Source organism: Kogia breviceps, chromosome 5 (assembly GCF_026419965.1).
Source record: "Kogia breviceps isolate mKogBre1 chromosome 5, mKogBre1 haplotype 1, whole genome shotgun sequence".
Lineage (NCBI taxonomy): Eukaryota > Metazoa > Chordata > Mammalia > Artiodactyla > Physeteridae > Kogia > Kogia breviceps.
The window spans coordinates 64,975,631-64,990,605 of record NC_081314.1 but is presented as its reverse complement, the minus strand read 5'-3'; positions in this window follow the sequence as shown (position 1 = coordinate 64,990,605).

Sequence of the window (14,975 nt, the reverse complement as noted above, 5' to 3'; positions counted from 1 at the left end):
ATCCCCCATCTCACGTGCTCTTGTTACAATGTATTGACGTTCCTCCCATCAAGATGTGGGGTTTATGTACCATTCCCTTATATCTGTCTGGGCTTTTGCCTATTGCAGAAGTGATGCTATGCGACTTCTGACACTAATCTTAAAAGGTGATATAGTTTCCCACTGGTTCTTCTGGAATATTTGCCCCAGGACATAGCTACCATGCTGTAATGCCTAAGCAGCTAGACAGAGAAACCCCATGAAGAGGTTCTGGCCAGTAGACCCAGCTGGGTTACCAGGCTACTGCCAGCATCAATTACCAGATATGTAAGTGAATGAGCCTTCAACAGTTGATTTCTGCCCCCTGACATCGTCACCCCCATCTCTGGATCCATTGACTCCTGGCTGCAATCACATCCTTTGTTGCTCACAGGGTACTGAGAAAGGGAAGGGGAACAGGCAAGACTCCAAGGTAAGGACAGTCTAACTTTTTCCCTACTTCTTCCTCACCCTGCCCTCTGCTACTATGGGAAGGCTCAGCAGGAGCTACTTGGGTCCCCTCTTTTCTTGTCTCCAACCGTTTACTTTTTCTTCCATGGCTATCTCTTCTCTCCCTAAAGATTCTGTTCAAATAACCTCTTTTTCCCTAAAGCCTCCCTTGAGCCTTTCACCTGGACTAACACCCATGTGCACCAACTAAGATTATATCAGCTACAAATGACCAATAAAAATATAAAAGCTGCTTGGTGCTATCCATTTTCAGGGATATGCAAATTAGGATGTTACCTTTTTTTTCCCCACCATATTGGCAAAAAGTAGCATATCTAGTAACATTCAGTCTTGAGGTTGTGGGAAAGCAAATATTCTTATATATTACTAGTGAGAATATAAGGTGGCCCATCCACTTTCAAAGGCAATTCAGCAGCATCTATTACATTTTTTAATGTGTGCACCATAGACTCCACTTCTCAATTACATTTCTAGAGAAACACTGGACAAAAGATATGGCCAAGGAGTGTAGATTTGTCTATGTTAGCAAAGAATTGGAAACAACCTACATGTCACAATACAGAAATAGTTAAATAAGTTATGATACAGCCACGGCCTGCTGTGCAGCAGTAAAGACAGGATGAAATACATCTATAATTCAATGATACAAGATTTTCCAAGACATTATGCAGTTTAAAAAAAGAGGGAAGTTGCCAGATGATGAATACAGTACAAAACTATTTACATAAACACTTTTTTTACTTAAAAATTATGTTTCTCTAGGTTTATATATTTGTAAGTACATGTAAAGAAAAAGATCTAAAAGGATACACACCAACCCAATAATGGGGATACATGTAGCCTGCAGTTGTGGTTCAGGAGTCTTTATCTGTATTGTTTAGCTATTTTATTTTATTTTATTTTATTTAAATATTTATTTATTTAGTTGCAGCAGGCTTGATCTAGTCCCCTGACCAGGGATCGAACCTGGGCCCCCTGCATTGGGAGTGTGGAGTCTTAACCGGTGGATCACCAGGGAAGTCCCTGTTTGGATATTTTAACGAGAATCCCTTCATATATTAACTGGTGTTATTTTAAATGAATTTTTACAATTTAATAAAGTTTAAAAAAGAATTGCAATACAAAATAAGTGTCTCAAAAAAGTGCCAAAACAGAGATATGAACAAGGTATTATGTGGCCCAACAGAAGGTGAAAATAATCTATTCTGTGAAATTTCCAATTCACTAAACAGACCTTTATTCCTTTTTTAAAAAGTAAATTATACATCTCAAGTGTTCATAACATAGACACCCGGAGACTTAGACTGAGAAAAACTACTTTGGCAGTCTATGACAGCTTTAGAATGCTCGTCAATTTGCAGAAGTTAGAATCAAAATTATGAAAACGGAAAAGGGAAGATGAGTGCCCTGCCGAGAATCATGCAATAGTCAGTGGTAGGAGTAGAATTTCGAATCCAGAGGACCCACTGAAATTGATCCTGTGTTCAAATGAAGAGTCAGATGACTGTAAGTGACAGTTTGGTGGCATCTCCTATTCTCAAGAAACAAGAAAATATGTCTGGCCTCACCCACTATATGTCTTTACAGGGCCGTGGTGCTAATCCATAGGACAACCAGGACTTTTTGGTCCTTCTTCCAAAGCAAAGCCACAGCAAGAGGCAGGTCTCCAGGAACATTCTGAGTCTGATTCTCCAAGCTCACTCTTCTGCTGTACATCAAACATATACTCAGCCTCCACACGGTGTGAGTCACAGCCTTAGAGAGGTCCCTTTATGTAGCAGTTTGTCTGTCCTTATCTCAAGCTAGAAGAAGATCCAATGACTGGAATAAATCTCCTAGCATTTTTTCCATGATAAAGTAAAAGTCCATTTTACTCCTCACTTAGCTTCACAAGTAAAAAGTACCTGGAAATGTTTGTGCATGCCACATGTAAATTCATGGATAAAGCTGAACCTCCTGTCAGCCCTCATTTATTCCCGACAGGTGAGTCAGAAGCACACACTGGCAAGATGTGATGCCGATTAACTTGGCTTTTTTTCTCCCTGATTTAACTGATACCTGTAATGTTATTTGATGCAGTTTTCTGTGTTTAATTAATTTAACATTCCAGATTTTTAATTTAACATTTCAGGTTTTTAATTTACCAGATATTGTTTATCAAATATTCATTTCAGAGACTTTCACCATATATACAGTGCTTACCCCGCTTTAATTAGTGTGTGGTAAATTAATTCTTCTATCCTTGCTCCTTCATCAGATACTGGATTAAAGAAGTTGCACTGTTTCAACACCGCACATAAACTCGTTTATTAAACCAAGATGGTAAATTTCCCCATGTATGTGCCTTGCCAGTCTGCTTTCATGTTTAACCTGATAAAAGCTGCTGTGGTTAACACCAGAAAGCTGTTATTATTTAAAACCCACTGCTTGGTTTGACAATGGGAGTGTTAAATTTTGTATTTGATCCAATTATTGGGTCCAGTTTTGCTCTTTTCTTGTTCCTGGATCTCGGCCACCTCCCTCCCTAGACTTCTTCCTCTATCTCCCTTCATTCACCTCACCACTCTCTCCCTCCCTGGATACTTGCTAGAATGAGATTACACTTGTCAATGCTCTCTGTTAACTTTTCTCTAAGACACACGTTCTCTCAAGTTACAAACTTACCATCTCATCCTTACGTTTTACACGTTACTTTTCCTCTTACTTCCATCCCTACCCCCCTGCAAATAATAACCAGTTCCCAAAGTGATACTATATTAAATTATGCTGGAAGGAATCATTGTGGATGGAGGGGTCTTGTCTCTCCTATTATACTGTCACCTATTTGAGAACACGTTTTTCTGAACTCTGCATCCCAAACAGGGCCTACCTAGCATAATGACTTACACAAATGGGGAAACACTAAACGTTTGTTGGATATCTGGATAAATGGATGGATAGATGGATAGAGGCATGGATAGCAAGATCTCTACTGTGTGCCTGGCACCACACTAGTTCTTTAAACTGTGCTTTCTCATATGACTATTTCTCATAATGAGGAAGTATCCCCATTTAACTGATGAAAACACTGAGACCCAGAGATTTAAGTCAGGTTTTACTCATGATCTCATGGCTAACAGGTAGCTGAGCCCAAATTCGAATCCCAATCTGTCCGATACCTCTGTGTTTACTGCACTTGGGCAGGACCGGCTACATAATTGGTAAGACTGCTATGATTGAAAGTGTCCCCCCCAAATTCATACTGTTGAACTTCTAATGCCCAAAGTGATAGTGTTGGGAGGTGGAAACTTTGGTAGGTGGTTAGGTCATGAGAGCAGAGCTAATCTCATGAATGAGAGAGACCCTGGGAGACCCCTCACCCCTTCCACCACATGAGGATACAATGAGAAGTCTGCAGCCCACAAAGAGGGCCCTCACCCGACCATGCTGGCCTCCTGATCTCTGACTTCCACCCTCCAGCACTGTGAGAAATACGTTTCTGTGGTTTCTAAGCTACCCAGTCTATCATATTTTGTTACTGCAGCCCCAGCAGACTAAGACGGGGGCCCAGTGCAAGATTAAAATGTGGATGCCTTGTTCGAATACTAATAATATAATAATAATAATAATTAATAATAATAATTAATAATAAATACTGATACTAATAATAATACTAATAATTTCAAGAGAGTGACAGCAGAACCTTAAACCTCACAAAGTCTGTGGGTCTTCACAGGTCACACGCCCACGAAGCCAGCCCTGTACCTGGGGCTGAACCATAGTCATTACCGAGCTTCCAGCTCTTCACTCCCAGCCTGCCATCCAGCCCATCTGTCAGAGGCAGAAGCACACCAGCCTCGCCCCATCTACAGACAGGAAATTTGAACCTTGTTCAGATGCTAGTGGTCGTAAGTTAGATACACCTCCTAAAACAGATTGGGAATGACTGTGGGCAAAGAACACCTCAAAATATGTTATTATCATATTCTGCATGCTTATCACCACAAACACTACCTCATTACCCCAACCAGGGATGGCGATGGGAACTAGGGAAATAGTGTGCTTTGCTCTGCAGTTCCTCACAGACCAACCAAATAAAGTCTCTAAGAATAGGTATCCTGCCCTTGTTTCTCCAGTGAAACAGATTAAATACGTAGGCAGGTAAGGAAGAGCCAGATGGGGGGTGGGAACCATAAGGAGTAAAGGGGTAACAGTACAATATTTAAGGTCCTGAGAGCTGGAACTGACAGTGGTGTCCCAGAAAGGATTCCCTCTTTAAACTTCCATGAGCCGATATCAGGGCCAGTTTGGTGTGAGCCAAGTCTAAGGGGTCCTAGTGTGAAACTCAACACTTTATAGGCCACAAGCTAAATGACTGCTCCTCCCACCCCATGGCCATCTCCCTGTGGCTACTATTCTTTTCAAAGGAAAGATAATGACATGTTGATGGCTATTTAAAGAAATCCTGAAGACAACAATTTCAGAGGTGGTGGCCATTGATAAGATATCACAAAGCAGGGACAAGAAAGTCTTTGAAATCTTGTGGAACAGCGTAAGGTGGTAATGGCAACTCTGCTTGGGACCTAGCAGAGCCTGTTAAAGGCCTACAAATAAAAAAAGCAGCACTGAGGTCATTCAGGATGAGAGCATGCACCAAGTTAGGGGCAAACACTTACTCTTTGACTGGTGAAGGCCACGTTTTGGTGTCCTTGAGGGCAGGGCTCACATCTGTCTTGTTCCTTGAAGAGTCCCCAGGATCTAATGCAGTCACTCAATAAATGTGGGAGGCTAGAAGGAAAGGAAAATGTTCCAAGAGGAAAGATGAGACTAGTTTAGAAGGCACAACTGCAAGTGTCTTTCCTTTGTCATTTTAATTTATTTCCAAAAATAGATGATGGCATTTGTATAAATTCTTTGCTGAGTAGTAGTTTAGTGTTTTATACATATCACATTTAACTGCATTTCTTAGGAACTTGGGTGCTATTGCTGTCACCTACAGTCCAGAATTGAAGTGCCAGCATTTGACTTTCCCATTATCATCTACTTCTCACCACCTGAACAGCTGCAGTGTTCCTGGCATTTCCCTACTGGATAACAGTGCCAGTGACTGGGGGGTTGTCAGTCAGGAGGCCCTGTCATTTGCTATAAGACATTCTTTTTAAAATAAGTTTTTCATTTTGGATTAATTTTAGATTTCCAGAAAAGTGACAGAAATGGTACAGAGTTCTCACATATTCCTTACCTAGTTTCCCATAGTGTTAACATCTTGCATAACTATGGTTACTTTATTAAAACTAAGACATTAACATTGGTACACTACTGTTAACTAAAATCCAGAATTTATTCAGAATTCGCCAGCTTTTCCATTAATATCCTTTTTAAAATAAATTAATAGACTTTATTTTGGGGGGTTACAGTTTTAGATTTACAGAAAAATTGAGCAGGTAGTACAAGTCCTACATATCCATCCCATTCCAGCCTCTCCACGCCTCGCACACAGCTCCTCCTATTATTAACACCTTGTATTAGCGTAATACCTTTGTTAAAGTAATGAGCTAACATTGATACACTATTATCAACTAAAGTTTATAGTTTAAGGTTCACATTTCGTGTTGTACAGTTCTGTGGGTTTTGACAGCTGACTAATGACATTTATCTACCATTACCATACCATACAGAATAATTTCACTGCCCTAAAGATCCCCTGTACTTCACTATTCCTCCCTCTCCTCTCTCTCCTGGAACTCCTGACAGCCACTATCTTTTTACTGTCTCTTTAGTTTTCCCTTTTCTGAAGTCTCATACAGTTGGAATCATACAGTATATGTAGCCTTTTTAAATTGACTTCCTTCACTTAGCAATGTGCATTTAATATGTCCATGTCTTTTCATGGCTTAAGTAATGTCTTTTTCTGTCTCAGGATCTAATTCAGGGTACCGCATTTATTATGGAGGCATTTTTAACAATCCCTTTTCTATGGTCTCTTTTCAAAGCAAGAAATTCAATTTAGTGTCCTTTGGCAATCTTCTTTTTGACACTTAATGTTATATTTATTTCTCTAACAAATATTATTTGAGCTTTTATTATGTGCCAGATGTTGTCTTAAGCAAGGAATACACAGATATGAACAAGCTATACAAGATCCTTGCTCCCATAGACTTTAAAAACCATTCCTAAAATTACTATTAATGGCTGCATACTATTCCATTTTATCAATTTATGTTGGAACAAATCATCTCCGAAATTTCTCTGTTTTTTATAACACCATGATGAATACAAATCTTTGGCTACCATTCATTATGTCCTAGGAGAGAGTATTAAAAGTATATAAGATGGGCACATCTGAGGTATTTAATACATGGTGCCATATTCCTGATCAGAAAGGATGTAGCTATTGACACTCCCTCCAGACACAAAAGTTCCTATCTTATCTTTACTGTGACTGCTATCTCCCCTCTTACATCTTCCCCCTTACTCTTGGTGGTTGCTCTCAGTTTGTTTGCCCCCTTCCAATGCAAGCAATCTAAGCAGTCAGCCAGCCTCCAGTCCCAAGCAGTCCTCTTGGCTCTAGACCAATTCATACAATCTACCTCCCACCAGAACTCCTTTCTCTGTGTGTGTGTGCTGATCATGCATATCTCACTTTTCAGTATTCCATTCCCTCTCAGGCCAGCGCTTAACTTCTTTAAGCCCAGGTTCCTCACTGTAAAACTGGCCTTCTAATGATGAAGCCTAACAGTTATGCAGGGTTTACAACCATCAGTTGTTCCCAGGTGACCAAGCTCTATTTCCATGACCCCAGGAGGTGATGCTAGACTATGAAAAGTATGTAAACTGAGGACAGTTTTCTGTGATTCATCTCAAAACCCACTCTCTTTTTTTAACTCTTTAATGTGTCACTGTGTTCTTATTAAGAGTACATACCTGAGAGACAGCCCCTCATTCTGAAAAGCTCATTGTCTTTATCTTACTGAACACAGTAATATGTACTGGAAATAATATGGTCTTTGGAAGCAGACATGCCTAGGTTTAAAAATCAGTGCAACCAGGCTTCCCTGCTGGCGCAATGGTTGAGAGTCCACCTGCCGATGCAGGGCACACGGGTTCGTGCCCCGGTCCGGAAAGATCCCACATGCCGGGGAGCAGCTGGGCTCATGAGCCATGGCCGCTGAGCCTGCGCGTCCGGAGCCTGTGCTCCGCAACGGGAGAGGCTACAGCAGTGAGAGGCCCGCGTACCGAAAAAAAAAAAAAAAAAAAAAAAATCAGTGCAACCATTTGCAAATTGTGTGGCCTTAAACAAGTGACATAACCTCTTTGAGTCCAGATTCCTCATCTCTAAAATTGGGACACTAAGAATGGCTGACCCCTGGAAAGAGTTTACCACATACAAGACACTGTTAACTTGATCCTCATTACAACCTTATGAGGCAATAACCTCACGATTATTATCATTCCTATTTTGCAGAGAAACAAACTAAGGCACAGACAGGGTAAGTGACCCACCCAAGGTCATGCAGCTAGTGAGTATCAAAGCTGGGATTGAAACCTGGGGAAAATGGCTCCCGAGTCTAAATTCTTAATCCTTACATACATGCCCTCTCGTTGATCCTGAATGAAATAATTATGAGGATTAAACAAAACAACCTATATTAAGGATCTATTACAGTGTTCATGGCACATACATTTATACTCCCTTTTACCCACTCTTGTGGTAACATTAACTTCCTGGTCCTGAGGACTCAAATCCCAGCCAAACAAGTACAGTGCAAACAGACTATTCTGCCTCTCAATCAGACAGAGCTCATCACGTAGAGCGAACGTAGAGCCTTTTGCATTCCTAGAGGGAAGCCTGAGCAGGGAGAGATGAGAATGTTTTGATGAATGGGAGTGTGGTCAGGGAGGGCATTGATTGTCCATACGGAAGCAGCGTAATGTAGGGTAAATGATATGGGCTTTGAAATCAACTGGGTCTGAATCCCAGCTCTGCCTGCCTCATAGGGTAGTTGTGGGAAGATTAAATGAGATATGATGTAAATGACATTCACCACACTTTCTCCTCTTAAATTCATTCACACTTACACAATTGGACACTGTCCAGCAGCTTAGATAGAAATAAGACTAACCTCAGAGTGAAAACTTTTAAAAATACATAGCTCTGTCTTTTAGATTTAGTCAGCAAGTGGATTGCATCTGGCACAATAGACACCAAGCTGTCAGGAAGGTCTGCTGGGGTCTGAGAACAAGGCAGGCCTTTGTGGGGGTCAGAGGAAGGGGAGACTGGTGTGGTAGGTGAAGGTATGTCTGTCCCTAAAGCAGTGTGCTTGTTCAGGCATCACAAAAACCTGGGTGAAATAATCTGTATGACTCTCAATCATTTACCACTCAGAGTCTATATTCACCAAGCAACCTTTCAATTAACACCTAGGTCCCCAAAAGAGTGTCCAGGTAGAGTACACAGAAGAATTCTGTCCCTAGAAAGAAAAATCTGCATTATAAACATATAGAAATCAACCTTACATGAATTAGGTGCTATTGCTGTCCAGAAGGTAGAATAATCCTTATTCTCCTAACATCCTTTTGATTTTATCATCGGGAAAATTTTGGAAACCCCACCTTGAATCTCTGACTGCCTGAGCACCCACTTTTTGCCAGGCACAGTGAAGAATTCAACACGGAAATGACATGGTCCCTGCTGAAACAACTTAAAACCTAGTAGAGATAATAAGGCAAATATACCAAGAACTAAAATAAGGCACAAGTCGGACAAAATGCCATCTCATTATCACCTTGAAAAACCCCCAAGGCCAAGTTCAGGCCTCCTAGTTCTATTCAATTTAAGGAAGTGATAATGAGGAGAAATGTTCTTGCCCATTAAAAGGGTTCTTAACGGGTAGATCAAGACTAGCTGCTAAATGGTGGAATTTTACCTTTCAAGTTACATAGGTAATACATGTTACCTTTTATGATATATACTTTATAAAGACTATTTCTACAAAAGGAGAAAAAAAGAGAAATGCATACATAGGGGGACAGAAGCATAATTTATTTATAGATAAAGAAAGGGCAAGAGGAGCTGATGGCGAAGGCCATTTGTCCTCGCAGTGATGAGTGAATCAACAGGCATAATTCAGTGGCTCCCAAATCGTGCCAGTGCTGACTGGGCTGATGACAAAAAGAGTCTGCACTAGCCCACATCCCACCCTCACACATGGACCACGCTGTCCTGACACATGCACACTCCTCTTCTTCCCCTCTAACATCCTACCCAGCCCTCTCAGCCCAGACCAAACAGTGCCTCTGCGTTAAGCTCTTCCTGCTGTCACCTAATAGAAGGTATCCCATCTTCTTCCAAATTCCCACTTCTGTTGTCTCAAAGGCCTTATTGGCATTCCTCACATTTTGTCCTGCAGGTGGCTATGAGGTGACAAAAAGAATATTAGAAATTGATTCAGAAAACCTGAGCTGGAATTCAGATCTTATTGCCAACTAACTGTCGAACTGTAGGAATAATGACAGTTAAAACTGAAAGTCCTGGGCTTCCCTGGTGGCTCAGTGGTTGAGAATCCGCCTGCCGATGCAGGGGACACGGGTTCGTGCCCTGGTCTGGGAAGATCCCACATGCCGTAGAGCTGCTGGGCCCATGAGCCATGGCCACTGAGCCTGTGAGTCCGGAGCCTGTGCTCCGCAACGGGAGAGGCCACAGCAGTGAGAGGTCCGCGTAGCACAAAAAAAAAAAAAAAAACTGAAAGTCTTAATTCCCTATCTCAACAAATGGAGAAATTGTGTCCACTTCAAAGGATGACCAGGAGATTTCAGTGAGGAAGTTTCTGATAGTGATGAGTCAGCTGCAAGGGCCTAACAAAACTGAACCCAGCAGGAAAGCACAGGACGTGCCCTTCATCAAAAATGGTTTCAAAGGGAAGAATCTAGTTTTTAGGAAGAGGAGGAGGAAGATAGCTTGATGAAAAGATCCACAGAGGGAGTACCTAACATACCTGTGATCTTCTCATGGTAGGAGAGCATTCTAGACGCAAAATTAAAATAACGATATCCCTCATGTTTATGACAGTTGCCAGAAAGAATTAGACCTGAGAAAACTATAGGGATATGTGTTAATAAACTAAGTGATATTTTAATTTGAATAGATAAACAATAGACTGTATTGCGGTACGCGGGCCTCTCACTGCTGTGGCCTTTCCCGTTGCGGAGCACAGGCTCCGGACGCGCAGGCTCAGCGGCCATGGCTCACGGGCCCACCCGCTCCGCGGCACGTGGCATCTTCGCGGACCCAGGGCACGAACCCGCATCGGCAGGCGGACTCTCAACCACTGCGCCACCAGGGAAGCCCAACAATAGACTTTAGATAAACAAGAATAACCTCAACATGGATCCCAACCAAAATCTTTATCCTGTGGACTAGACACCTGGGTCTCTCAGAAGCTGTTTTATTAGAACTGAACTTGGGCATTTATGGACCAGTAGTAACTACTTAAAATCGACCCAAAAGCTGAGAATAAAGTTGTGGGGAAAACATCAGACTGAGAATCAGGGGAGCTGAATTCCCATTGTTTTGTCGTTAATGTTTGTGAAGCAGCATTGGGAGAGTCTCTGAGCCTCTGATTCTTCATTTCTATAATGAAACAAAGCCATGATTGTCTTCTCAGGGCCCTTTCAGCCCTGTGCTTCTCTGACAACTATCAAATCAACAAAGTTCAAGAGGTCAATAATAAGCCAAGGGGAAAGCCATTCTGCTCACAGCCCCATCTTGAAGTCTTCAATTATGAAATCTCCATCCCACTCAAAGCATTCAGCAAGGGCTTCCCTGGTGGCGCAGTGGTTGAGAGTCCGCCTGCCGATGCAGGAGACACGGGTTCGTGCCCTGGTCCGGGAGGATCCCACATGCCGCGGAGCAACTAAGCCCGTGAGCCATGGCCGCTGGGCCTGCGCGTCCGGAGCCTGTGCTCCGCAACGGGAGAGGCCACAACAGTGAGAGGCCCGCATACCGCAAAAAAAAAAGCATTCAGCAAACCCTGTGCTGGGCACTAGGGCTACACACAGGTCACCCAGGAGCTGAATGCACATCAGGATGACCAAAAAAGAAAAAATAGCCTAAGAATCAGAAAATCAGATAATCTTAAAACTAAAAGGAATTTATAGATTATCTGGTTCTAGTTCTTTCTTGTACAGAAAAGGAAACCAAACATGGTAAGAGTCAGAAGTCCTTTTCCCAAGAATGCACAGCTAGAGGAAGTTGCAAGAAGTACTAGATGGAAATAGCACCAGACTGGGAATCCTTGCTGTGCAAGGAACTAGTTATGCTACTCAGGGTCAGTGGCCACATCTCTCCAGGCTTCAGTCTCTCCTTCTGGGTAATTATGCATCTCAACTACTGCTTCCTCCACCCTAACCCTCTCTACAGTTGTGACGTTGAGATTGGAATCCAGGCCTCCTGACCAAAAAGAAATATGGATACTACAGAAATGCACCCAATTGCAAAGTTCTGGGCAGATCAGAGGAATGGTAGAAACCAACCTGTCCTGTAGCCTGTTAGTACCCCAGGAGACTCATCTAAGAATTGGTTTATGTGTTTCTAAAAATACTCTTTACCTGGGCATGGAAAGACCTTTACTCATTTACTCATTCAGAAATGTGTATTTTTTGAGACTAGGAAATAAAATAAATTGACAGTAAAATCAGAGGACGAAAAGGTGTATGTAGGCAGGGGCTGTTTTAAAGCTGATAAAGCTTCAGTTCTGAGTCCTTTACTAGCAGGAGCTCCTTCCAATATGTTGGAAGGGCCCTAGCAGTGGGTTCACGTGGTCGTATTGAAAGCCTGCACCTCAGATTGGGACTTGAACCCACGTACTGGGACTCAAACCCAGCCTAAAACTAGATTGGGACTTAAACCCAACCAAAACCCACAGTTTGTGTGATCTCTTCCAACTGAGATCACACACCTGGTTTCAGGACTTAATGAAGCTCAGGTTCTTGATGTCTCATCACAGTAAGAATTCAGTGAGAGACAAAGTGATAGGTAAGAAGTGGATTTATTTAGAGAGAAACTCCACAAACAAAGTGTGGGCCATCTCAGAAGATGAGTTGTCAGTTTTTATGCAGGTGGGTAATTTCATAGGCTAATGAGTGGGAGGAGTATTCCAGCTATTTCAGAACGGGGCGGGGATTTCCAGGAATTGAGCCACAGCCTACTTTTTTATCCTTGGAACTGTCATGGTTCCTGTGGCTGTGTCATTTAACTTCTGATGTGTTACAGTGAGTGCATACTGAGGCTCAGGGTCTAGTGGAAGTTGACTTGTCCACCATCTTGGAACCATTTGATTCTGATCAGTTTATGTCATTCTTTAAAAGTTGTGCCCTACCCCCTTCCCTCCTGTTTTAATACGATTGTATAAAATTTGTAGAAGTGAGATTTTTTTTTTTGAATACTTTTTCTTAAAGAAGACAATGAGCTTCAGGCCCCATAAAACCTATATCCATGGACTTCCCTGGTGGCGTAGTGGTTAAGAATCCGCCTGCCAATGCAGGGGACATGGGTTCAAGCCCTGGTCCAGGAAGATCCCACATGCCACGGAGCAACTAAGCCCGTGCGCGACAACTACTGAACCTGCGCTCTAGCGCCTGCGAGCCACAACTACTGAGCCCACACACCACACCTACCAAAGCCCATGCGCCTAGAGCCCCTGTTCTGCAACAAAGAGAAGCCACCACAATGAGAAGCATGCGTGCCGCAACGAATAGTAGCCCCCCAATCGCAACTAGAGAAAGCCCGTGCACAGCAACAAAAACCCAACCCAGCCAAAAATAAAATAAATAAATAAATAAATTTATTAAAAAAAAAAAAAACACCTATATCCACTCCTGTCTTCACGTCTGAATTTCTTCCCTTCTCTGCTCTTCTCTTCTTCCTTTTTTCTAGGACTGGACAAAGCAAAAGGGTTTTTTTTGTTTGTTTTTTATGAAAAGAAATATACTACTTAAGAGAAGATCAAGTCTGAGGAATTAAAAATAAGAACATATAAAAAGCAAATTTTGAGTGAAACCATCATAGTGCCCTTGAACGAGATCGGTAGGGTGAGTTCTACTATCAGTGCAGTGAAGTTTGCAGAAAATAAAAAGGGACTGCCTTTCATCTCATAAAAGTTTCAGCCGTTTGGGTTGATGTGACACAATGGTGACAGACCAAAAACAAAAATTTGTCAAACAACAGGTTGTGCCAATTGTTAAAATGTATTTATTTATTATTAACTTGTGTATTCTGCTGATCAGTTAAGTCAGATAAAAATAAACCCATTTGATGACCTGGTCCACAAATTCATTTGTGGGTGAGATTTTTACAGTCACCACTAGAAGAACCCCAGAGGAGGGTTCATTTAACTTTTGACCTCTTCTACCATAGAACAGAAGGGCCAAGTCCAGCTTCTCAACTTCATTGAATAGAAGCCACCAACTGGAGATTGTTACTTTGTAGTGGGTGAAAATGTTTTTTTACAGGAGGGGCATTTGGTTGTGTTCGTTAAGTATGCCCCATAAATGCACTCTGCTTGGGACTAGTCTGTCCCTGTGAGAGGCCCACGCGTCTGACAGGAGGTAGGGCATGGCGAATTGCGATATTGTGAGGGTAATTAAATGATGTAGCTGTTACCAGATGTCTCTACCGGGTGTAACCCCAAACTTTCTGAGCTCTGCATTTAAAATAGAAACCTCGGGCTTCCCTGGTGGCGCAGTGGTTGAGAGTCCGCCTGCCGATGCAGGGGACGTGGGTTCGTGTCCCAGTCTGGGAAGATCCCACGTGCCGCGGAGCGGCTGGGCCCGTGAGCCATGGCCGCTGAGCCTGCGTGTCCGGAGCCTGTGCTCCGCAACGGGAGAGGCCACAACAGTGAGAGGCCCGCGTAACGCAAAAAAATAAAATAGAAACCTCTGTGAAGAAAACACAGGTATTTTTTTTTCCATTTTTATTTTATTAAATTTTTATTATTATTATTTTTTTAATGCGGTACGCGGGCCTCTCACTGTTGTGGCCTCTCCCGTTGCGGAGCACAGGCTCCGGACGCACAGGCTCAGCGGCCATGGCTCACGGGCCCAGCCGCTCTGCGGCATGTGGGATCTTCCCGGACGGGGGCACGAACCCGTGTCCCCTGCATCGATAGGCGGACTCTCAACCACTGCACCACCAGAGAAGCCCAAACCACAGGTATTTAACAACCTTTTTCCTGTAAGCAAAAAAGGAAAAGTCAAATATTTTAAGTATGAATCACTAGCAAAGCCAAATGAAGATCCTGAAGGTTCTTTCACAGGTTGACACACAACGACATCCTGGGAATGGACAATAATTTCTCCTTTCTTTCTGGGGACAGACATTTGTCATTTCAGATGGAAGAGGTCAGCCTAAAGGCAGGATGATTCAGTAAAACATCACTTTCCTCTCAAGATTCTAAAACGCAATGTTTCCCAAACTTGCCAGATAAGAATTATCTGAGGCAACTGAGCAG